We start from the raw sequence: 25729 nt of genomic DNA on the forward strand, positions 1-25729 counted from the left end.
AGCATCTCAACTGGACTGCTGCCTGAAGTGAACTACCTTTTCTGCATCCGTTTGAGGCAACGTGTGGATTTACTGTTGATGTAAACAATTACACTGCTGAGCAGTTTTATGAGCTGTTTGTGTCATCTGATTTGATCAGACATTTTGCTCATCAGACAAATCTGTATGCAGCACAGTTTATTGAGATAAATCCCAATTTACCTCCACATTCCCGTGTTCGTGCTTGGGTAGACACTGATGAAAACGAAATGAAAAAATTCATTGGGATTTTGATGTTGATGGAAATAATCAGAAAACCAGATATTGAGATGTACTGGTCTACAGATCCTATGTATGCAACATCTATTTTTGCAACTATCATGACACGTAACCGATTCTCTTTGCTGCTGAAATTCTTTCATTTGAATGACAACAGAAATGAGCCAGATAAGAAAGATCCAAACCGCGACCGCTTGTTCAAGCTACGTCCTTTGATTGACCATTTATTTGAAGCATTTCAGTTGCCCTACATGCCAGGACCGTCAGTTACAGTTGATGAAAGTTTATTGTTGTGGAAGCCTGAGAAAAGGTACATTTTGTGTTTTATTATGTGTTTGCCCATTTCTAGAACTTGCACAACATTTAGTGGTCAATACTGCTTGAATAAATGTAAAAAATGTAAAAAAAATGTAAAAATTAAAAAAACGAAAATTGTTCAGATTTCGCCTGGCGTGGGGAATATTTAGGGAGTTGGCGGTTAAAGGGTTAAACTGGAAGAATCCTAACTCTCCTCTTTTAAGTCAGTGGGTAACTGATGTTTTATATTATTTGAAATTGGAAAAAATCAAATTCTCACTTAGAGGATCTGTGCAGAACTTCTTCAAAACCTGGCAGGATCTAATTAATAATATTTTAGAATAAGCTCTTAAAGCACTGAGGAAGTAGATCCTCTCCCTATTTCTTTTTCTTCTCCATTTAACTGTATCTGCCTATTAAACTCTTCAATTTATTTATTTTTACTGTTTTTAAGTTTTAGTCCATTGGCCATGCTCTCTTTCTCAGGGGTGGGGGTGGATTTGTTTTCAATCCTATTTTTTTTTTGTAAAAATTGATCTATTTGTATGGAATGATTACAGTAAAATCAATAAAATTAAAAAAATAAATAAATAAATGGACCAGGAGTGAATGTGTGAATTTCCCCTTGGGATTAATAAAGTATCTATCTATCTATCTATCTATCTATCTATCTATCTATCTATCTATCTATCTATCTATCTATCTATCTATCTATCTATCTATCTATCTATCTATCTATCTATCTATCATATAGTGCCTTTTAATCTATCTATCTATCTATCTATCTATCTATCTATCTATCTATCTATCTATCTATCTATCTATCTATCTATCTATCTATCTATCTATCTATCTACTGTATGTAAGGTATAAATAATGTAATGTAGAATTAAACTCACATTTGCACACTTCAAACCTTTGGCTACACTATTAACACATATAACAGTTTTCTTGATGGAAAAAAAGTCAAGGTTTTTGGCTCATTTTTTACTGGCGTAAACATAAAGCTCCAGAAGCTAATCACAGCAGGCCATGCCACAGGGGGAAACTGCATGAGGTGCGTATTGTACAGTGGAAGTGCCTGAGAGGATAGACTGGCATCACGGCCAAGATGGAGGATAATTTCTGCCAAGATGGAAAGCCAGGATGGAAGGACAGACAAGCTGGCTCGGCTGGATGAGGAAATGACTTTGTGCCCAGCCGGAATAATATAATTGTTGGAAGCAGGATGCTGGGAGCTGTTCACATGCAGTAGGTGGCAGACGTCCTCTTGTGGTGCTTGTGTGTTGGAGTCCAGAAGTGCAATTTTGTTGTGTTGGTAGAGGGTGCTGACTTGAGGGGTGTGTGTGGGGGGGTTCCTCCCTACTACCATATGACCATGAAGTGTTTCCAAGAAGACACGCTGTGGCACCAGAATGAATCTCTGGGTTTGGTTTGAAAAGGAGCTTGACGCCTTACGTCGGGGTGTCAGAGTCAGGAGGCAGCGGGCGACACACTTGGAGGAAGGAAAATGACAGAATCATGTATTTGATTACTGATCTTGTGGTGGGTGATTGTTGGAAAGCTGGTTTGGTTTAATAAATACCTCACGTTGGGTATTCCTGTGTCTGAGGTTTGGGGCTCAGTGTGCCTCCTGGTGGTTACAACAGTAATACAGGAAAATAGTTATTGTAAAAAATTATAGTATTGTAACACTTTAGTTTAGGTACTGCAAAAATGCATCGGTTACTCATTTACTCTCATGTAACAAGACCTTAACAAACAGCTTCTTTTGGTCTTCCTAACGCTTCTAAAGCATCACTAGATGGGTTATTCATGTCTGTGCTGTGTGGCGTCTTTACATGCTGGTAAAAATGACTTGTTTATATGAAGGATTCCCCGATCTTAGACTAAATATGGAATATCAAGAGAAATGTGCCTCAGTGAAGCCACCTCAGAGTACTCCAAAGTGACATTTTGTTAGCAGGTCACATTGCAGAGAGGAATAAACACTTCACTGATGCTTTGTAAGTGTTATGAGGACCCACACAAGTGTATGTTAACATTTTATCGCATAATAATAAATGAGTAACAGATGCATTTTTGCAGAGCTTAAGCTAAAGTGTTACCTATGGTAGAAGTTAACAACTTCATTAATCATTTACTGTATACATTTAACCACAAGGGGGCACCACTGAAACCCCAAACCTAAAACACAATGCCACCCAACACAGTCCCAGATTCAAATTAAGGATTTTTATTACACCCACATACCTCTCCAACCAACAAGACCACAAATACCAAGTAAGCAAATGCTCTTTCTCTTCTTCTGCTCCTCCTGTTAAACATCACCCTCTATCACTCTGAGGTGACACTGAGGGCATCTTTTTAACCAGACCTGAGACTGCTTTCCTGTGTCACAACATCCGGAGCACTCCTGGTTCATTTGGAAACCAGGGTACCCAAGGATTCCCAACAGGGCTGAGCTTCAGGACTCCAATTCCCATGCCACTTTGCGGGTTGTCCTAATTGGGTTCAGCCCAGAGGAACAATGTCACCTGTCATGTGGGGGAATGAACTGCTCCTGGCATTTGCCTTCCCTGCAAGTCTGATACAATATTCTCTGTTCCCAACCGGGACTAAAATTGCAGGGTATCCATTTTTTTTTTACTAATCTTATTTTATCTCATATCTATTATAAAAGAAAATTTAGAGACAAGACTATTGCCAAGAGATTTTTTCAAGTCCCAGAAGACGAGACTATTGCCAGGAGATTTTTTCAAGTCTTGCCCTCCTCGCAACCATCCATCCATCCATTTTCCAACCCGTTGAATCCGAACACAGGGTCACGGGGGTCTGCCGGATCCAATCCCAGCCAACACAGGAAACAAGGCAGGAACCAGTCCCGGGCAGGGTGCCAACCCACCGCAGGACACATACAAACACACCCATACACCAAGCACACACCAAGACCAAGTTAGAATCACCAATCCAACCATTTACGGTTAACAGCCCACGCCCGCGGTCCTCTCACCTCTCATTCGTGTGACTGCCTTTGATAGACTCAGTTCCTGTGCTTTCAGCTCTTATAAATTTGTACATTTTCCTTACTTTAAATTCCCAATAAAAGAAGACTTATTATGTCCAGATCTTAATGAAGAATTTCATCCCGAAGGGTTATCAACAGAAGAAATGAGTACACAGGCAATCCTAGCACCGAGAAACGAGGAAGTCAAACGATGAAGTCGAACGTGAAAATTTTCGATTGGTTATGCAACAAATTGGTTAAATGCGTATCAATAAACTTTGCTGAAACAGTTGGTGGTGATCGCGTGGAAGATGAAAACATCAACTTACAATATCACGAAGAATATCTACAACCGTTAACACCGTCCGGTCTTTCACCATCCGAATTGCTGTTGAAAGAAGGATGTATCGTAATGTTATTGCGTAATTTATGTCTGAGTGATGGGCTATACAATAGGATAAGATTAGTTGTATTGAAAATTGGTTGACCAATTCTAACATGTAAAATTTTAACAGGTGACAAGAAAGGTAATGTAGTACATCTTCACTAATGACATTAGACACCAAAATAGATCTTGATTTGCCATTCATATTAAAACGTTTACAGTTTCCAGTTAGAATAGCTTTTGCTTTGACAATTAACAAATCACAGGGACAAACAATCGAAAAAGTCGGTTTATTTATTAGAGAGAAAGAAACAAAATTCACTCACGGGCAGTTATACGTTGCGTTGTCCAAACACGGAATCAAAATTCAATGTGATATTGAAGAAAAGTTAATTCAAAAATTAAAGTTTTACAGTAAAAGTATAAGTTTAAGAAGTATCTGCGTGTTAATTTCAAAGCCAAACAGAACGAAAATGTATAGCGCAATGAATAACTCTAACGCAACATGAAACATAATTTTCTTTCAATTTATTACGTTTTAATAGGTTAAATGGTTAAATACTCGCTGTAATGTAAAATAGTTAGTTTTATTATGCATATGTAACAATTCCCATGAAAATAACAATCTGTTTAAATGGTACATCTACATCCCCATACGTGAGCAGCAGAGCTTGCATACTGTAATCTTTCTAGTTAGCCAATAAAAGAGCTCATTTTGCTTGACTTCTCACTACACCCTAGTACTATCATTCTCCTGTATATTTTGGGCATTCTGAATTCATACAGATTGATATTTTGGGTTGTGTCGAGGCCAGGCTTTCTTACATGCCCGCCCATCATGTACCTGGCGTGTCCTGCTGCCCTTCCTCTTCCTCTCTGTATTAAGGCTATGTATATGTTGTCTTATATTTCAGCCTCAGCAAGACCCTTAAATCCGGGAAGTCTTTTCCCCCCTTTCTTTTTTTTCGTCTTTTGACCTTTTTCCTCGCTATCCTTTCATAGGTCAACCCCACAGAAAAAGTAAAAACATTGCCTTTCAATTCTTTTTTAAACCTCCCTTGTGGGTAAGTATACTGTTTGCCAAGAAAAACAACCGAGGCAAAATGGCCGCCTTGATCAGCAAGATCTTGCCCTCGTATTGCGGTGTGGGGCATCCTGGCCAAGGGTTGTGTCTCCACTAGTGCCGTAAATTCATTATTGCATTCCGGCCTGGCATCCAATCCCAGTCAGGAAGCCCATCCGTCCTCGTTGGCACTGTCATGCACGTGTGCATGGGAGACAGCTAAAAGGCTCAAAAGATGGTAATTTCTCGCATTAATCCTTGCTCTTTTCCATTGGCAGACCGATCATGGAAAATTCCACTTGGGTCTGATGACGTCATTTCCAGGTCCGGTATCAAGATGTCACTTCTGGTTCTAGCCCCCTGAGGACTTCACTTCCGGTCCCGGGGCCCCAGGACATCACTTCTGGTTCCTACCCGATGACATAATTTCCCGTTTTACCACATATATAACTGCCATGTTTCTTAAACTGTTTGTTCTTTTGTTATGGACTGATCTGTATCAATTTGAACCACCTTTTTGCAACTGTTTGGCAGCCAATTTCAAGTATACGGGCGGCTGCCTAACCCTAACCCTAACCCTAACCCTAATCATTTTACAGCACTTACGTCATTTATTTTCCTCTAAACAACAAACACCTGGAGCGAAATGGCTTTTTGACACAAAATTGCAGTACAATGCATCAGTCTTTCCACAGACCCCCAGGTAAGTGCTCATGTACCCCCAGGGTTACTGTGTACCCCCGACTGGGAAAACAACGATACTATTTTGATGTCTTTTGATATCTCCCTCTATGCAAAAATATTTCTTCTTACAGTGGTATCAAAGTTCATAAGGATCAATCTAATTACCCAGAAGAATGAACACATTAGATGTGGTGGCAGGGCAGAAGCGTCGAATGGTATAAAAACAGATTGGCTTGGCCTCTTACATAATGATGATAAATGATCAGTGGTGCAACACGCTTCAGATGGAAGCTTTTCCAAGTTAATTGCCTCCATGCTGAATAGCTAATGAAGCACTGAGCGCTGAGCAGTAAACAAATATAACAGAAAAAGACGGAAACGTTCAAGTTTCACCAGATATTAACTTGTTTACTCAACACAGGATTCTTGTAACCGGAAAATGTAACGCTGAACTCCTGTGATCCTAATTTAACATAATCAGGGGATTGATTAGAAGAATGAATCTTCCCTTTCGACGGCGAAATGAAGACAGCTGCAGCTGAATTTGGGACCGATACAAAGAAGCTGCTCCACGTTTCCCTCTTCCATATTTAACATAATCACGCAATCCATGCAGAATATTGCAATGAGAATATTTAATTTGTTCAATGAGGAATTATTTATAACTAAAGGAAACTTGACTAATTCGCATCACATTAGCATTTATGAATAACATGGTGCAGTGAGAGCTCCCGGTGGGGATGGTGGAGCTGAAAAATGTTGGATTGCTCTGCTGGCAGCCTTGGATTGCTTTTCTTTATTTAACTCTTTTTGAAATACTGTTTGCCTGTTTTATTTCCCCTTTGACTTGTTCTCTTGAAAAGCGCATTTATGCTGTGATGGCGCCTATCAGTCTGCTTGCTCGCCCACACACACGAAATCTCAGCAGTAAATTCTCACTCCCTTCTCTGCATATTGGTGTGATGGACTGAGTTAGATCAGATCTACGCTGTATGGACACCTAAAGCCTAGTTTATACCTGACATGTCCGCGGCGGGTGCGAGGGCCGCGAGACGGAAAAGACTTTAAATTTGGAGATGCACCCCTGTGGGGTGGCGGATGTGTCTCCAAAATGGAGAATTTCAAAGAGAGGCGCTGGTTACGTGGGTGCCAGATTGACGCCATTCCCGAGATTCCTAGTTTTTCTTTTCTTAGGGAGTCAAGACTTTTGGGGGGGATATGCTGTCAATAAACAGGCCCGTTGCAGCCCTTGTGTAATTTCGAGCGATACAAGATATAAATTGATTGGTTTTTGTTATTGTTGTTGTTGAACACGTTGCAAGGAGCCCATAGGAAAACGTGACTTCTCAAAGGCTGATCTTTGCTGGCTCCTGAGACATAAAAGAGAATCTCATTTAGGTTTCATTTAAGAATCGATGTTTCTACTAACATTCGTTATGAGAAATAGCTTTAAACAAAAACGGGCCGTGAGATACAACTCAGGTAAAAGGAGTCAAAATTGAGAATTTGGTTTGAACAGCAGGTTAGCTTTAATAAAATCTCTTTCTGATGTTGCTGTAATCTCTGTCAAGATTTCATCATGTTTTACTTATTATTGGACCGATGCCTTTATCCAAGGTGACTTACAGCATCTAAGATATGATTGGTGACATTTCTTTTGTATTTCCAATTGGCGCACAGGCAGGTGAAGTGCTTTGCTATAGTTGGATGGTGTCAGCGGTGGGATTTCAACACATAACCTCAGAGCTCAAAGTCCAATGTCTTAACCACTCTTTATACAAGGTGTGGTGAAAAAAATACAGTGAGTGTTTTAAAAAAGAAACATTTTGTGCAGTAAAAGATTTCCAACTACTAGTCCCCCTCAAAATACTCTCCTCCACTTCAAAGGCACATGTCCCAACGCTCCTGTCACTTTGCGAAGCAGTTCTGGAAGTTTTCTTTCGAGAGTGTCTTTATTTGGGCTGTCGTGGCTGCCTGGATGTCTTCAATGGATTGAAATTGTTTGCCTTGGATGGTCATTTTCAATTTTGGGAACAGCCAGAAGTCGGACGGTGTCAGATCCGGCGAATAAGGTAGAGGTGGACACAGCTTAATCTTTTTATTCGACAGAAATTGTCGCACTAGAAGGGATGTGTAACAAGGAGCGTTGTCATGATGAAGAACATTTTCCTCGGTTATCGATGCTGAAGGACGCCCTGATCTTTTCTTGTCTTAAACCGAGTCAGATTCATTAGGAAATCGATCAAACCACTTGTAAACAGTCTTAATTGTCAGTGCAGTGTCACCATAAACCGATTTTAACATCTGAGATGGGTTTCCTGAGATTTTTGCAATTTGAATCAAAATTTTATGTTAATGCGTTTCTCGATATCCATTATTAACCACAAACTTGAAAAACACACTTGAAGTCAACAGTGGCTCACGAACGACTGACAGTATCAAACAAGTTGAACCTGGTCACAAACTCGGCTCCAAGATGGACAAGTCAGAACCGGCATTGAATTGTTTTGCATTGCTCTTGGATGGTGCTCTGCATCGACATTCACCGTACTTTTAATTACACCTCGTATACTTAACCACCCTTATCTTCCAGAATGACTGTGATCTAACTGGAGCAGAGCAATATAAATTAGAGCAACTAATAATGTTATTCAGAAGCACGGACTACAACTTTGTAATCAGCTGTCCATGTATTTCACCACATATCACTGAGCGCACAATGCAAACACTTTCAATTTGCAAAATAAAATGTCAATTCTCTACTTCGAAAAACTGAAACCCCTTGTGTGAATTTGCTGAGATCTCGGCTGAAACTCAAGAGGAGACACTCGAGAGACTACGGTGTTGTTTTGCCTGCCTAAGGTAAAGTCATCTCTGATGGAGGAGCACTGGAATCATCGGGTAGAGGGGTCCTTTCATCGGATTGGCTGGCCCAGCTCTGACTTAGCTGTGGAATGGCCAATAGGGAGAGTCAGCTTATTTTTTTGACACCCACTGGACGTCCAACCTACCTGGCCTTTCCTAAGGTTTCTTCCATTTCTTTCCCTACAAGGGTTTTTTTCTAGGAGTTTTTTCTTGTCTTCTTAGGGAGTCAAGGCTGGGGGGCTGCCAAAAGGCAGGGTCTGTATTAACCCAAGATTTCTTCCTTTTTTATCTTACGTTTTTTGTTTGGGAGTTTTCATCTTAGAGAGTAAAGACTGGCGGGGCTATCAAAGGACAAATCCTGTTAAAGCCATTTGAGGCACTCCTTGCGTGATTTTGGGCTATACAAATATAAATTGTATTGTATTGTTGAGGCGGCTGACCGGAGCTGTGGCCGTAAGGTGGTCGGTGCCTGTCGTGGCGGCAATCCCCGAACCCATTGGTGGACACCGGAGGTGAGGGATGCCGTCAAGCTGAAGAAGGAGTACCAACGGTCCCTTTTGTCCTGTGGGACCCTGGAGGCAGCTGATAGGTACCGGCAGGCCAAGCGGAATGCAGCTTTGGTGGTTGCTGAGCAAAAACTCGGGCATGGGAGGAGTTTGGGGAGGCCATGGAGTACGACTTTCGGACGGCTTCGAGGAGATTCTGGTCCGGCGTCTCAGGAGGGGGAAGCAGTGCAGTGTCAACACTGTATATGGTGGGGATGGTGCGCTGCTGACCTCGACTCGGGACGTTGTGGGTCGGTGGGGGGAGTACTTCGAAGACCTCCTCAATCTCAATAACATGCCTTCCAATGAGGAAGCAGAACCTGGGGACTCGGAGGTGGGCTCCCCCATCTCTGAGACTGAGGTCACCGAGGTGGTCAAAAAACTCCATGGTGGCAGGGCCCCGGGGGTGGATGAGATACGCCCGGAGTTCCTAAAGGCTCTGGATGTTGTAGGGCTGTCTTGGTTGACACGCCTCTGCAACATCGCATGGACATCAGGGACAGAGCCTCTGGATAGGTAGACCGGGGTGGTGGTCCCCCTCTTTAAGAAGGGGGACCGGAGGGTGTGTTCCAACTACAGAGGAATCACACTCCTTAGCCTCCCTGGAAAAGTCTATTCAGGGGTTCTGGAGAGGAGGGTCCATCGGATAGTCGAACCTCGGATTCAGGAGGAACAGTGTGGTTTTCGTCCTGGTCGCGGAACAGTGGACCAGCTCTATACCCTTAGCAGGGTCCTGGAGGGTGCATGGGAGGTCGCCCCAACCAGTCTACATGTGTTTTGTGGACTTGGAAAAGGCGTTCGACCGTGTCCCTCGAGGAATCCTGTTGGGGGTGCTCCGGGAGTATGGAGTACCGGACCCCCTGATAAGGGCGGTTCAGTCCCTGTATAACCGGTGTCAGAGCTTGGTCCGCATTGTCGGCAGTAAGTTGAACCCGTTTCCAGTGAGAGTTGGACTCCGCCAGGGCTGCCCATTGTCACCGATTCTGTTCATAACTTTTATGGACAGAATTTCTAGGCGCAGCCAGGGTGTTGAGGGGGTCCGGTTTGGTGGACTCAGGATTGGGACACTGCTTTTTGCAAATGATGTTGTCCTGTTTGCTTCATCAGGCCGTGATCTTCAGCTCTCTCTGGATCGGTTCGCAGCTGAGTGTGAAGCGGCTGGGATGGGAATCAACACCTCCAAATCCGAGACCATGGTCCTCAGCCGGAAAAGGGTGGAGTGCCCTCTCAGGGTTGGGAGCGAGATCCTGCCCCAAGTGAAGGAGTTCAAGTATCTCGGGGTCTTGTTCACGAGTGAGGGAAGAATGGAGCGTGAGATCGACAGGCGGATCGGTGCGGCGTCTGCAGTGATGTGGGCTCTGCATCGGTCTGTCGTGGTGAAAAAGGAGCTGAGCCATAAGGCAAAGCTCTCAATTTACCGGTCGATCTATGTTCCTACCCTCACCTATGGTCATGAGCTATAGGTAGTGACCGAAAGAACGAGATCGCGAATACAAGTGGCCGAAATGAGTTTCCTCCGTAGGGTGTCTGGGCTCTCCCTTAAAGATAGGGTGAGAAGCTCAGAGAAGAGCCGCTGCTCCTCCGCATTGAGAGGAGTCAGATGAGGTGGCTCGGGCATCTGATCAGGATGCCTCCTGGACGCCTCCCTGGTGAGGTGTTCCGGGCACGTCCAACCGGGAGGAGGCCCCGGGGAAGACCCAGGACACGCTGGAGGGACTATGTCTCCCGGCTGGCCTGGGAACGCCTCGGGATTCTCCCGGAAGAGCTAGAAGAAGTGGCCGGGGAGAGGGAAGTCTGGGCATCTCTGCTCAAGCTGCTGCCCCCGCGACCCGACCTCGGATAAGCGGAAGAGGATGGATGGATGGATGATCTCATTGTTGCCAAGGAGAAACCAAGATCTCTTTTTTTGATTTTTTTATTCCTATGGGAAGATATATAATTCACCTGCTGATCATGTACTGTAGATCCCCCACTCACGAGAACATTCAGCTCACTCTTCCTTCACTTCTTTTGGTCAATACATCTGGCATTCCAACCCGACTTCTGGTTTTCAGGCCCTTGACATAGCAGTGTGTACCAGAAAGGTCGGTATATCGGCCCACTTATCTACCATCATAACCCTTCTGACCTAACAGCCTGTGCATATCTGCTACGCTATACTGCTGTTGAATGCTGCTCTGCTCTCTAAATCTCACAGTAGAGAGCCATGGAGACATATTGTCGAAAGGCCACTACACCCCTCTGCTGCCATAACCCAGCTTTTAGGAATACTGGCCTGTGCATATCTATTACACACAGGTCATAGTACAGAAATGGGCACTAACATGGGTTGTAAACGACATTCTGATATCCTCTGATGAAGGAAACTCCACTGTAATGATGTTGTTAGACTTAAGTGCAGCTTTTGACACCATTGACCATTCTATTTTACTGCACAGGCTAGAAAACAGTGTTGGGCTTAATAATAACCAATGATTTGCTTATGGCAGCAGACTCTGGACAAACCAGCATATTAATTCTATTAGACCTCAGTGCAGCATTTGACACTCAGGTCAGACATGACATTCTACTGTCCAGAATGGAGAACATACTGGGTATCTCTGGCACTGCCCTCCAGTGGTTCAAGTCCTATGTGATTGATAGGCAAGAGGTTGTTAGTCTTGGCAACAGCAGATCCAGCTCAGCGCCAGTCACACAAGAGCTCCTCAGGGCTCTGTCCTCGGCCCTCTTCTCGTCTGTATTTACATGCTTCCCCTTGGCCATATTATTCGTAGCTATGGACTGGGTTATCATTTTTATGCAGATGATACTTAACTCTACTTCAATGTTAAAAGTGGAACTTCATCAGAGCTTTCTCAGCTCACAACCTACCTTAGTGAAATTAAAACCTGGATGGAGCAGAACTCTTTAAAATTAAATTGCAATAAAACTGAACTCCTGCAAATTGGGACTAAAATGCAACTTCATAAAATGAGCTCCTTCCCAGTCTGTCTTGGCGGTGATCTCATCAGACCTGCCTCTACTGTAAAGAATCTTGGTGTCATTTTTGATTCCTCCCTCTCTTATTCCGCCCACATAAATCACATTAAAAAACTTTCTTACTTTCACCTCCGTAACATATCCCGTGTTCTCTCCTTCCTCTCCTTTTCTAACGCTGAGAAACTTGTCCATGCTTTTATCACATCCCGCATCGATTATTGTAATTCCCTACTGGCAGGTGCCCCTTCTAATTTTCTATCACAGCTACAGCTTATTCAAAACTCAGCTGTAAGAGTCCTTACTCGAACCAGTAGCAGCGAGCACATCACACCCATACTGCTCCGTCTCCACTGGCTCCCTGTGTCATACAGAATCGAATATAAAATCCTACTAATAACCTACAAAGCTTTAAATAACCTAGCGCCAAACTACATCAGTGACCTTCTCCATCACTATGTGCCTGCCCGCCCACTAAGGTCCTCTGATTCTGGTAATATTGTTGTGGCCCTCACTAATCTACACTCCATGGGTGACAGGGCCTTCAGCTGTATAGCGCCCAGACTCTGGAATGACCTACCAAAATGAATCAAGTCAGCTGACTCCATGAATTCTTTTAAAAAACAACTCAAAACTCATCTGTTCAGGAAGGCTTTTCTACTTGACTTCATTACCCTTCTCTCAGTTTACTTCTCCGTCAAGATGCTCATGTAACCTGTGTGTGTGTGTGCGAGACCGCTGTCTGTTAGGCTTTTTTTCTCTGAATTCACTGTCATAATCTTCTTTATTTATTTATCTGGTTTGTACAATGCTATATACCGTATACCCTGACGTTCTTCTTATATTCTGTAAGTGCCTTAAGCATGGGAAAGGCGCTATATAAATAAATGTATTAAAGGGCTTACAGGCACTGTGTTCGACTGGTTTAGTTTTTATTTATCAAATCGATTCCAATATGTACACAAATGTGCTGACAGGACTCCATCATTATACACTGCAGTTCAATATGGTGTCCCGCAGGGTTCAGTACCTGAACCTTTACTGTTTTCACTTTAAAGGCTTCCACTGGGATCTCTCATTAGGAAACATAATGTTAATTTTCACTCGTATGCAGATGACACCCAGTTATACCTTTCTTTTAGATCAAATGAAGTTTCTCCAATGTTGACTTTAATTAGTTGTGTTAGTAAATTAAATTGTAATTATTTGGAGAAGGATACTAAGGATAGAGCTGCCAGGGAAGAGGAAAAGAGGAAGGCCTAAGCAAAGGTTTATGGATGTGGTGAGAGAGGATATGCAGGTGACGGGTGTGAGAGAACAAGATGACGTGGACATGGAAGATATGGAAGAAGATGATCTGCTGTGGTGACCCCTAATGGGAACGGCCGAAAGAAGAAGAAGAAAAACAAGTGAATTAAAGGAGTGGATGGATGAGAACTACTTGTCTTTAAATACAGATCACAACAATATTTTGTCATCATTTAACTCAGTTGGAATCACCATTCATTTTACTAAATCAGCCCACAATCTCGGAGTTATCTGTGACTCTAGCATGTCATTTAAAGCGCATATTACAAAGTTGTCCAAATCATGTTTCTTCCATCTTAAAAATGTTGAGAAATGAAGGCGCTTTCTAAATAAACAGGATTCTGAGAAATTAATTCATGCATTTATTTCTAGTAGGATTGACTACTGCAATGTGGTGTTCACTGGATGTTCAAATTGTTCTTTATACAGCCTCCAGTTAATCCAAAATGCCGCTTCAAGAATTATTACAAGAATAAGAAAATATACGAACACATACCTCCAGTTCTTAAATCCTTACACTGGCTCCTGGTTAAGTTTAGGGCAGATTTCAAAATCCTCCTTCTAACATATTAAGCCTTAAATGGCCGAGGTCCGGCTTCCTTGCCTGAACTTATCATGACTTACAAACCAGAGCGCACATTAAGATCTCAAGATGCCGGTCTGCTTATGGTTCCAAGGATTAATAAAATAACAATGGGAGGTCGAGCTTTTAGTTACAGGGCCCCTAAACTGTGGAATGGTCTGCCTGCTACTATAAGAGATGCCCTTTCAGTCTCAGCTTTCAAATCCTGGCTGAAGACTCACGATTTCAGTTTAGCACACCCTGACTAGAGCTGCTAATTAACTGTGTAGACTGTTTCTCTGTTGTTAGTCATTAGCACTAAAACATAAGTAGCATGATAGTTATAATTGGATACTAAAGCCTCACCTATTCTGTTTCTCTTCTCGGTACTCAAATGTGGTCACTTGATTCCACTGCCCATCTGCCAAGTTGTTTTGCCTGCCTAAGGTAAAGTCATCCCTGATGAAGGATCACAAGAATCGTGGGGTAGAAGAGATCCTGTCATTGGATTGGCTGGCCCAGCGCTGTCTCAGCTGTGAAATGGCCAATAGGGTGAGGCGGCTTGATTGCTGAGGTCTCCAGGACTCTGAACAAACCCAAATCGTTTTATGTGATCTCATCTACTGTTAGATTCTGCTCTGTGCTTGTAATATTTTTATTTTACTATAATATTCTATTGAGGATTACTTGTGTTCTGTTCTGTGTATCATATTGTATTAACTCCCTTTTTCTACACCCACTGCATGCCCAACCTACCTGGAAAGAGAAAGGACCCCTCTATCCAGTGATTCCTGTGATCCTCCATCAGAGGCGTTGCTGCACCCACCACACAATGAAACAGCTATGGATCCCGGTTGGCAACCTCCCAGGCAAACACGCGGTCCAGTTCCACCCTCCAGAATTTACCTGCAATCTGCCGCAGCCAGGTGTTACGTGGGCATCCCCATGGCCTGGTCCAGCCACTCGGGTCCCCAACAATTAGGGTCCTATGAGTCGGATCACCTCTTGGGTAATAGCGCCACATGGCCGTAGTGTCGTAACTGATGCTCCCTCACAATGTAGGCAATGTGCCTCATTTGGAAATCCAAGAGCAACACAAAATCACACCAGCGGTACCCAAAGGATTTTCTGGAGAGACACACTATCTCAGGTCACTGAATAGGATCCATGTCTCACAAACAGGAAGCACCAGCAGTCTAAAGACTTGGACCTTCGTCCTTTTTTCAGAGATCACAGGATCGCCACACACCCCTTTCCAGCGACCTCATGATCCCACATGCTCTCCCAGTCCATCTACTGACTTCATTTGAAGAGTCACCAGAGATATGAATGTCAATGCCGAGGTAAGTAAACCTCTTGATGAGGTCGACACTCTCTCCGCAGACAGACTCACTGCTGATAGCTGTGCCTAGGAAGTCATTAAAGGCCTGGCTCTAGGTTTTTATCAGGACCCTCGCAGGTCCAGACCCTCACGACTCCTTACTCAGTCTCTCGAGAGCCCGGATCAGAGCCTCCATTGACTTTGCCGATGATGATGTGATCTTCATGGAGTCCTTACAATGGACGGTAGAAAATGATGAAAACTACAAGACTAAAAGTGATGAGTCTTGTTCTATTGCATCACTCTGTTGTTATAACATTGTGGCCTATCATCATATTGCCATCTTATAATAAAACCTTACTTTTATAAATCAAAGTTTTGGTTTAAAATAGTTGATCATTGCTGGGGAGGCGAGGTTAATAGTGCTGAACTGGTGGGGTGGGCAGAGTTCAAAGGGTTAAAGTCAGTAATGGCAGGCACCGCTCGACTTCTTGCAGTAGAGTCTCACATCCTCTGCTGTGACATTATTAACTATGAGACACTGACCAAACACCGCCACTTACTGACTAGGAGAACATCAACAGGCCGACAATCAAATGGGCCGCAACAAGTAGAAATGTATTTTGGTTGCTCACTGCGACGGCAGCCCATTTTTGTGCCAGTACACTTGCCACCCATGAGCTGTTAGGTGGTGAAGTGGTGAGAGAGATAGCCAATCAGAGATAGGGAATCATTAGGGAGGGCAGAATGACCAGCCGTGGAGGGCAATATAGCCAGCTCATTGGTATACACTCTACTTTTCACCACAAGAGAGTCAAGACCTTAGTTTTATAGCACAGTGTCCTCCACCCGTCACTGCACTGGCGCATTGGCATCCACAAGCGCCCTCCTCTCACAAACACCTCTTCACAGCAGCAACCTAAGCTTTTCCAAGATGGTCTCCCGTCAAAGTACTGGCCAGGCCTGAACATGCTCCCTGCAGTAGGGTCAAGGTGGTCTACCCCAGGAGGACTCATACATTCATCCATCCATTATCCAACCCACTATATCCTAACTACAGGGTCACGGGGGTTTGCTGGAGCCAATCCCAGCCAACACAGGGCACAAGGCAGGAAACAAATCCCGGGCAGGGTGCTAGCCCACCGCAGGGCACACACACACCCACACACCAAGCACACAATAGGGACAATTTAGGATCGCCAATGCACCTAACCTGCATGTCTTTGGACTGTGGGACTGTGGGAAGAAACTCACGCAGACACGGGGAGAACATGCAAACTCCACGCAGGGAGGACCCGGGAAGTAAACCCGGGTCTCCTAACTGCGAGGCAGCAGCACCATCCACTGCGCCACCGTGCCGCCCGGACTCATACAATCCAGGTAAATATAAAACAAATAAGTTTCACGTGATTATTTTCCCATTTTCTCCACCTACTTTGCGGTTAAAGGTGTAAGGCACTGTTTGTATTCTAAAGAATCGAATTAACGGAAGGCGGTACAGTGCTTAGTGTTAACGCCTCATGGAGCTGATGTTCTGGTTTTATCCCCACACCCCGCCATTTTCTGTGTGCCCTTTGCATGTTCTCTTGGTGTTGGTGTTGAGTTTTTCTCCAGCTGCTTCAGTTTCCTTCTTGTATCTCAGAGCCTTGAAGCCGTTAAGCTGGTTGATGGCTTGAAACTGGCAGTGCGTCTGTGAAGAGCAGGTACCTGCTCTTGCTTGTGCCCGATGCAGCTGGGGTAAGCTCTGTGCCAGTAGAGTCTGTAAATCTCATTATTGTGGTTAAATTTAATGGAAGGCAGTCTGATGACTAAAGAGGACTGTGCTGTTATCAGGGCACCACAAGGGGAGAAAATATGGTAGATCCTTCAGAAAATGGACTCACGGGGGACACACAATGACAGGCCCAGAGGGGCTTTTTTGGGTTATTTCACATTGAAAATATTTTTATCGCTTTCTGTGTGTTAAAGGCGAACCCTTAGGTGCCTGCTTTGTTCAAGACATAATAAAAAAAGATTTGACTTTAACATGTTGTGCAGAATGCCAACGGTGTGAGGCGACGTGACAGCCAGTGGGCCACTGGTGACAATTGAGGTTACATTTTAACACCGTCCCCCTGCTGAGCTCAACATTTGTCTTTTTATTTTTGACTCCAGCAGGTCTTTTTGTGGCTCTGGTCATTTCTCTCATTTTACTTTTGTAGTCATTGCAGAGAGTGCAAGACTCTGAGAAGGAGTGAAATATCACAGAGTGGAGCCCAGCCACGAAAATCTCGCCTTTTGTTCAGCACAGACAGACAGAGGCTGGGCACTGCCACAAAGGGATGGGCATTGAGTGGCACACTCACGCCAGTCGATGACTTCATACTGTGGTCCTGGCATTTATTTTAATCTGCTGATCGCTCATTAGAACTGCTTTGTGTTCTCCAGACATGCCCTATGAAGATGACCACCCACTTCTTATGGGCTAAGTGAGGCTTGATAGTTGACACCAAATCCAAAATAAAACACAGCAAAATAAAATAAAGAAAGGGGGGATTATTTAATACAAAATAAAAACAGGAGGAATAAAGGTAGGAGAAACAAAAAACTGCACAAAAAATAAAATAAATTCAACATACAGGCTAGGCCAATAACTCTCTTAATCCACCAACTCCATGTAAATGGGCACCGTGCCATCCGGCAAGTGACCCCTCGCCACCTCCCTAATACAAAATTAAAAGGACCCTGGCTGAGAGTTTGCTTATAATGATAGATGGACGGACGGACAGACAGACAGACAGACAGACAGACAGACAGACAGACAGACAGACACTAGATAGATTTTAGCGCTTTGAGTACTGAGAAAAGCACTATATAAATGTAATGAATTATTAATTATTATTATTAGATAGATAGATAGATAGATAGATAGATAGATAGATAGATAGATAGATAGATAGATAGATAGATAGATTCCAATGATTAATAAAATAACAATGGGAGGTCGAGCTTTTAGTTACAAGGCCCCTAAACTGTGGAGTGGTCTGCCTGCTACTATAAGAGATGCCCCTTCGGTCTCAGCTTTTAAATCCCGGCTGAAAACTCACTACTTCAGTTTAGCACACCCTGACTAGAGCTGCTGATTAACCGTACAGACTGCATCTCTGTTGTTAGTCATTAGCTCTAAAACATAAGCAACATGATAGTTAGAATTTGTTACTAGACTTCACCTATTCTGTTTCTGTTCTCGGTACTCAAATGTGGCACTTGGTGCCTCGGTCCACCTGACAAGTTGTTTTGCCTGCCTAAGGTAAAGTCAATTCTGATGGAGGATCACAGGAATTGTGGGGTAGAGGGGTCTTTTCATCGGACTGGCTGGCCCAGTGCTGTTTCAGCTGTGGAATGGCCAATAGGGGGGAGGCAGCTTGATGGATGAGGTCTCCAGGACTCTAAATGAATCCAAATCTTATCATGTGATATCATCCATCCATCCATTGTCCAACCCGCTGAATCTGAACACAGGGTCACGGGGGTCTGCTGGAGCCAATCCCAGCCAACACAGGGCACAAGGCAGGAAACAATCCTGGGCAGGGTGCCAACCCACCGCAGGACACACACAAACACACCCACACACCAAGCACACACTAGGGCCAATTTAGAATCGCCAAACCACCTAACCTGCATGTCTTTGGACTGTGGGAGGAAACCGGAGCGCCCGGAGGAAACCCACGCAGACACGGGGAGAACATGCAAACTCCACGCAGGGAGGACCCGGGAATCGAACCCAGGTCCCCAGATCTCCCAACTGCGAGGCAGCAGCGCTACCCACTGCGCCACCGTGCCGCCCCATGTGATATCATCTACTGTTAAATTCTGCTCCGTACTTTTAAAATTTTTATTTTTATACTGTATTTAGGATTTGTTATGTTCTGTGTATTGTGTACTGTATTGTATTGTATTGACCTCTTTCTTTTGACACCCACTGTACGCCCAACCTACCTGGAAAGGGGTCTCTCTTTGAACTGCCTTTCCCAAGGTTTCTTCCATTTTTCCCTACAGGTTTTTTTTTGGGAGTTTTTTCTTGTCTTCTTAGAGAGTCAAGGCTGGGGGTCTGTCAAGAGGCAGGGCCTGTTAAAGCCCATTATGGCACTTCTTGTGTGATCTTGGGCTATACAAAAAATAAATTTTATTGTATAGATAGATAGATAGATAGACAGACAGACAGACCGACAGACAGACACCAGGTCGTCAGCCCGCCCAAACCCCGACACGATCACAAAAGCAAAGTCCTTTATCAAAATAAATGAAGGATTTATTTTGAAAACCTCCAAAAAAGTATTTACGCAAAGCACAAAACACTTGCCTTTCTCTCTCTACAATATACTCTCTCTTTCACCACCGCACTGCCCTCCTCCAGTCGAGTGTTGCCTTTCTACCACCCAGCTCTGACTCACCTGAATAAGGGAGTGCGGTTCCTTTCATTACAGACCCAGGAATACTTCTGGTGGATGGAAGTACCTCTGGGTCACACAGAACTTCATTATTAGAATAGGGAGCCTGTTTCCTGGAACACCCTCTTGCTGCACCCCGTGACCCAAGCAGAGCCGCCCTGCCCTGCTGGCTTCCCACTGGGTGTGAATATCTGGGACTGCTGCCATCTAGCGTGCTGGGGGAATAACAGTTCCCTAGTGATATGTCTACTTTTATAGGGGCTGTCCATCAATGTCTGTCTTCCGGGTCTACTTCTTTTCCTGGCAAGGATGTCCATCCAGCCCATGTGGCATCTACAACAGATAGATAGATAGATAGATAGATAGATAGATAGATAGATAGATAGATAGATAGATAGATAGATAGATAGATAGATAGATAGATAGATAGATAGATAGATAGATAGATAGATAGACAGGTTCCAGTTATGACCATTATGCGTAAAATTTCGAAATGCCTAACTTTTGTAAGTAAGCTGTAAGGAATGAGCCTGCCAAATTTCAGCCTTCTACCTACACGGGAAGTTGGAGAATTAGTGATGAGTGAGTCAGTCAGTCAGTCAGTCAGTGAGTCAGTGAGGGCTTTGCCTTTTATTAGTATAGATAGATAGATAGATAGATAGATAGATAGATAGATAGATAGATAGATAGATAGATAGATAGATAGATAGATAGATAGATAGATAGTGTCTTGTGCATTCAACAGTGTACTGGCTGGCCTCACTGATTTGTCATATGATGGCCGCAGATCACATCTGAGCCATCAAAAGGGGTCCAGCCAGTCAGTTAATCTGCTGGTCAGCAGGGGCAGAGGAGATCATTCCATCATTTTCAGAATCTCACATTTCCATAATAGAGGAGTCTCGAGTTAAATGGCAGCATTGGCTTCACTATGTGTGCACAGGGGAAGCTCAGTAAGCTGGAAAGAAGCTTTAGGATTTGGCTGTGTGTTTTATTTTTTATTATTCTTTCTCTGAAACGTCCTGGGAGGAAAACAGAGAATTAAAATGAGTTGTTGGCTGTCTACACCCCTGGGCCTGAGAAAAGAAATCAGACTGATCATGAATTAAATTATTTTGCACAGGACATTGATTTGGGGGATTTGCACCATGAAGCTGCTTATTAAAAGGATTTTCTCATTTATTTCACTGAGCATTTTAAACAAACTCTTTTATCAGTGGTTGGTTTATTAACTATTTATTAAAGGTGCAGTATGGTCTTTCTTTATAAATTCAAGAACTTCTTTACACATACAATCATTTTTTGGACATTCCACCTTTGGAATCTGTTATTTTTTACTGTTTCGGTGACCCTCAGTCCCATTATGAGGACATCTGTGTTCTGTGAAAACTAAAGCTTGAAACCAGAAGTCATCAGTGATAGCCAAATATGAGAAACACTATAAAGTTGATAAATAGATAGAAATGAACGTCAGTATATACTGGATAAATAGACCCCCAAACCCTAAATAAGACTCAGAAGTACCAAAAGGAGCAACAAAGAGAGTGTGGCTTACTTAACACAAAAAGAGACCTTAAGGAGTAAAGGTAGAAAAGCACAAAATACACAAATAATACAACAAATATGATGTCAAGGCCATCCAGACACTCTCTTAATTCTTCACCTCAGATACACGGCTGTAGAGCACCTCACTGGGATGGGGACTGAAAAGTCAGAAGTTTTTCTTTCTTTTTAATTTTCTTCCTTTTTAGTAAATTTGCTTTGTAATCAGACTGTGGATAGGAGGAGAAATGGAGTAGGAGTTATTCTGAAGGAACAGCATGTCAAGAGTGTTGTGGAGGTGAAAAGAGTGTCAGGCACAGTGATGATTATGAAGCTGGAAATTGGAGGTGTGGTGATGAAGAATATTGTTAGTGCATATGCACCACACGTTGGGTGTGCGATGGATGAGAAAGAAGATTTTTGGTGTGAGTTGGATGAAGTGATGAACAGTGTACCCAAGGGACAGAAAGTGGTGATTGGAGCAGATTTCAGTGGACATGTTGATGAAGGGAACAGAGGAGACGAGGAGGTGATGGGTAGGTATGGTTTCAAGGCGAGGAATGAAGAAGGTCAGAGGATAGTGGATTTTGCCAAAAGGATGGACATGGCTGTGGTGAATACGTATTTTAAGAAGAGGGAGAAGCATAGGGTTACATACAAAAGTTGAGGAAGATGCACACAGGTATGTAGATTACATCCTATGCAGAAGAGTTGATCTGAAGGAGACTGAAGACTGCAAAGTGGTGGCAGGGGAGAGTGTAGTTAAGCAGCATAGGATGGTGGTCTGTAGGATGATGTTGGAGATCAAGTAGATGAAGAGAGTGAGGGCAGAGCCAATGATCAAATGGTGGAAGTTGAAAAAAGGAAGACTGCAAGGTTGAGTTTAGGGAGAAGGTGAGACAGGCACTGGGTGGCAGTGAAGAATTACCAGACAGATGGGCAACTACAGCAGATGTAGTAAGGGTGACAGCAAGAAGGGTGCTTGGCGTGACATCTGGACAGAGGAAGGAGGAAAAGGAAACCTGGTGGTGGAATGAGGAAGTACAGGATAGTATACAGAGGAAGAGGATGGCAAAGAAGAAGTGGGATAGTCAGAGAGATGCAGAAAGTAGAAAAGAATACAAGGAGATAAGGCACAAGGTGAAGAGAGAGGTGGCGAAGGCTAAAGAAATGGCGTATGATGAGTTGTATGAGAGGTGGGACACTAAGGAGGGAGAAAAGGACCGGTGGACTAGACAGAGGGACTGAGCTAGGAAAGATGTGCAGCAGGTTAGGGTGATAAAGGATAAAGATGGAAACGTACTCACAAGCGAGGAGAGTGTGTTGAGCAGATGGAAAGAGTACTTTGAGAGGCTGATGAATGAAGAGAACAAGAGAGAAAGAAGGTTGGATGACGTGGAGATAGTGAATCAGGAAGTGCAACGGATTAGCAAGGAGGAAGTAAGGACAGTTATGAAGAAGATGAAAAATGGAAAGGCCGTTGGTCCAGATGACATACCTGTGAAAGCATGGAGGTGTTTAGGAGAGATGGCAATTGAGTTTTTAACCAGATTGTTTCATGGAATCTTGAAAAGTGAGAGGATGCCTGAGGAGTGGAGAAGAAGTGTACTGGTGCTGATATTTAAGAATAAGGGGGGGTGTGCAGGACTGCAGTAACTACATGGGGATAAAATTGATGAGCCACAGCATGAAGTTATGGGAAAGAGTAGTGAAAGCTCAGTTAACTCTTTTAGGGCGGATGTCGACTTTTGTCGACAGGAGGAGTTGAAGGCGAATGTCGACAAAAGTCGACATCCAGGGATAGGGGGCGACAATCAGCTGTTAATGGCGACAAATCTCACTGTCACGTCACAGGCATTCCCTCTGTGCTTGGAGGAATGCTAGACTCGTTGACTCGGCAACTAAACCTTGCGTGTGCGTGAGTTGCGAAATGTAAACAATGGCAAGATGGCATCGACATGTGAAAAGGCAGCGAAGCAAGTGCAGAAAAGAAAACACTCGGCAGACGATGTTTTGCGCATTATCGCGGAGTCAGACTCTTGATTTTTCAGAATCTGATTTTATTGGCAGTGATCAGGAGATCGAGCAAGAGAGTGAGAAGCAGGCATCAGCTGATCAGACACCAGCCGATGCCGCGCCAGCGGATCTGCTGCCAGTTGAGTGCCTTCGCGCAGCTGATGCATCTACGGCAAGGTTCGCATGGGATAAATGTACAGACATTGATCCGTTGAGAGCCGATCTGGCTACCGGAGTTTACAAGATGGCATGGCTTGCTGTTGGACACGACAGATCACCAGCTGCTGTACTTCAGGCTGCTCTCTCCTGATGCTGCTTTTCAGCTACTGTCAGACGAGACAAACAGGTAGGCAGAGATTTTTTTTGAATTGCAGGCTGCGTTTGCATCGCATTCTCGTTTTTCAAAGTGGAAACCCACAACGAAAGACGAGATGAAGCGCGCTGTGGCATTACAAATAGAGATGGGACAGAACTGGTGATATAACTCCAGGGAGCATTGGTCCAAACGTGTTTTGTCCCCTGGTGGCTTAGGTACGTGCTGCTGCAAAGTTTTATTCACTTCTGTAATAAACAGAAGCAAATACCAAGGGGTGAGCCAGGCTATAATGCCATACATAAAGTTCATAAAGTTTCAGAAGATGAAAAGAGGTGACAATACGGTTTTCATGCAGGCAGAAAACTTGGTGGCAGTGGCATGGCACGATGGCAAATGGGTGACTTGTCTCTCTACAGTACACACTAACAATATATGTGAGAAAGTGCAGCAACAGACAATTGAAAAATAGGCACCAAAGCAACACATATTGTAAGGAGTGCAATGTGGCAATGACTGAAATTAGCTGCTTTGAGCGAGATCAGACTTTGCTGTGTAAAATGTATGTGATATGTCTGTGAAATCATAGAGTATGCAGGCTCATACAACATGCAAGACAGTAATATTTGTCAAAAGGAAATATTTTTTGTTGATTTGATATGTTAAACAATTGCTTTGTGTTCTTTTTTAAAAAATGTTAGCTTTTGGAAAAATATTCAGCCCTGGGAGAAAAGAAACAAAAAAAAAATTAGCCCTAAAAGAGTTAAGAAGGAAGGTGATGATTAATGAGCAGCAGTGTGGTTTCATGCCAAGAAAGAGCACCACAGATGTGATGTTTGCTCTTAGGGTGTTGATGAAGAAGAATAGAGAAGGCCAGAAGGAGTTGTATTGCGTCTTTGTGGACCTGGAGAAAGCACATGACAGGGTGACTGAGAGGAGCTGTGGTATTGTATGAGGAAGTCGGGAGTGGCAGAGTAGTACATAAGAGTTGTACAGGATATGTACGAGGGAAGTGTGACAGTGGTGGGGTCTGTGGTAGGAGTGACGGAGGTGGGATTACATCAGGGATCAGCTCTGAGTCCTTTCTTATTTGCAATGGTGATGGACAGGTTGACAGACGAGATTAGATAGGAGTCCCTGTGGACTGTGATGTTTGCTGATGACATTGTGATCTGTAGCAATAGTAGGGAGCAGATTGAGGAGACCCTGGAGAGGTGGAGATATGAGAGGAGAGGAATGAAGGTCAGTAGGACCACCGAGACAGAATACATGTGTGTGAATGAGAGGGAGGTCAGTGGAATGGTGAGGATGCAAGGAGGAGAGTTGGAGAAGATAAATGAGTTTAAATACTTGGAATCAAAAGTACAGAGTAACAGGAATTGTGGAAGAGAGATGAAGAAGAGAGTGCAGGCAGGGTGGAGTGGGTGGAGAAGAGTGTCAGGAGTGATTTGTGACAGATGGGTATCAGCAAGAGTGAAAGGGAAGGTCTACAGTACGGTAGTGAGACCAGCTATGTTATATGGGCTGGAGACGATGGAACTGACCAGAAAGCAGGAGACAGAGCTGGAGGTGGCAGAGTTAAAGATGTTTAGATTTGCATTGGGTGTGACGAGGATTAGAAATAAGGACATTAGAGGGTCAGCTCAGGTTGGACGGTTGGGAGACAAAGACAGAGAAGTGAGAATGCGTTGGTTTGGACATGTGTAGAGGAGAGATGCTGAGTATATTGGGAGAAAGATGCTAAGGATAGAGTTGCCAAAAGGAAAACAGGAAGGCCTAAGAGAAGATTTATGGATGTGATGAGAGAGGACATGCAGGTGACGGGTGTGACAGAAAAAGATGATGAGGACAGGAAGATATGGAACAAGATGATCCGCTGTGGTGACCCCTAATGGGATCAGCTGAAAGACGAAGAAGAAGAAGACTCTAATCTATCTATCTATCTATCTATCTATCTATCTATCTATCTATCTATCTATCTATCTATCTATCTATCTATCTATCTATCTATCTATCTATCTATCTATCTAATGAGTAAGTACAATTTGTATAAACAAAATTAAAATGAATGGTTGGATGAGTTTAACTGTAAAACCTTTTCCTAAGGGCCTGCAAATACAACTGAGGGTTTCTGAAGCTACAATGTAAGTGAGTTCA

This window comes from Erpetoichthys calabaricus, chromosome 2 (genome assembly GCF_900747795.2).
Source record: "Erpetoichthys calabaricus chromosome 2, fErpCal1.3, whole genome shotgun sequence".
Lineage (NCBI taxonomy): Eukaryota > Metazoa > Chordata > Cladistia > Polypteriformes > Polypteridae > Erpetoichthys > Erpetoichthys calabaricus.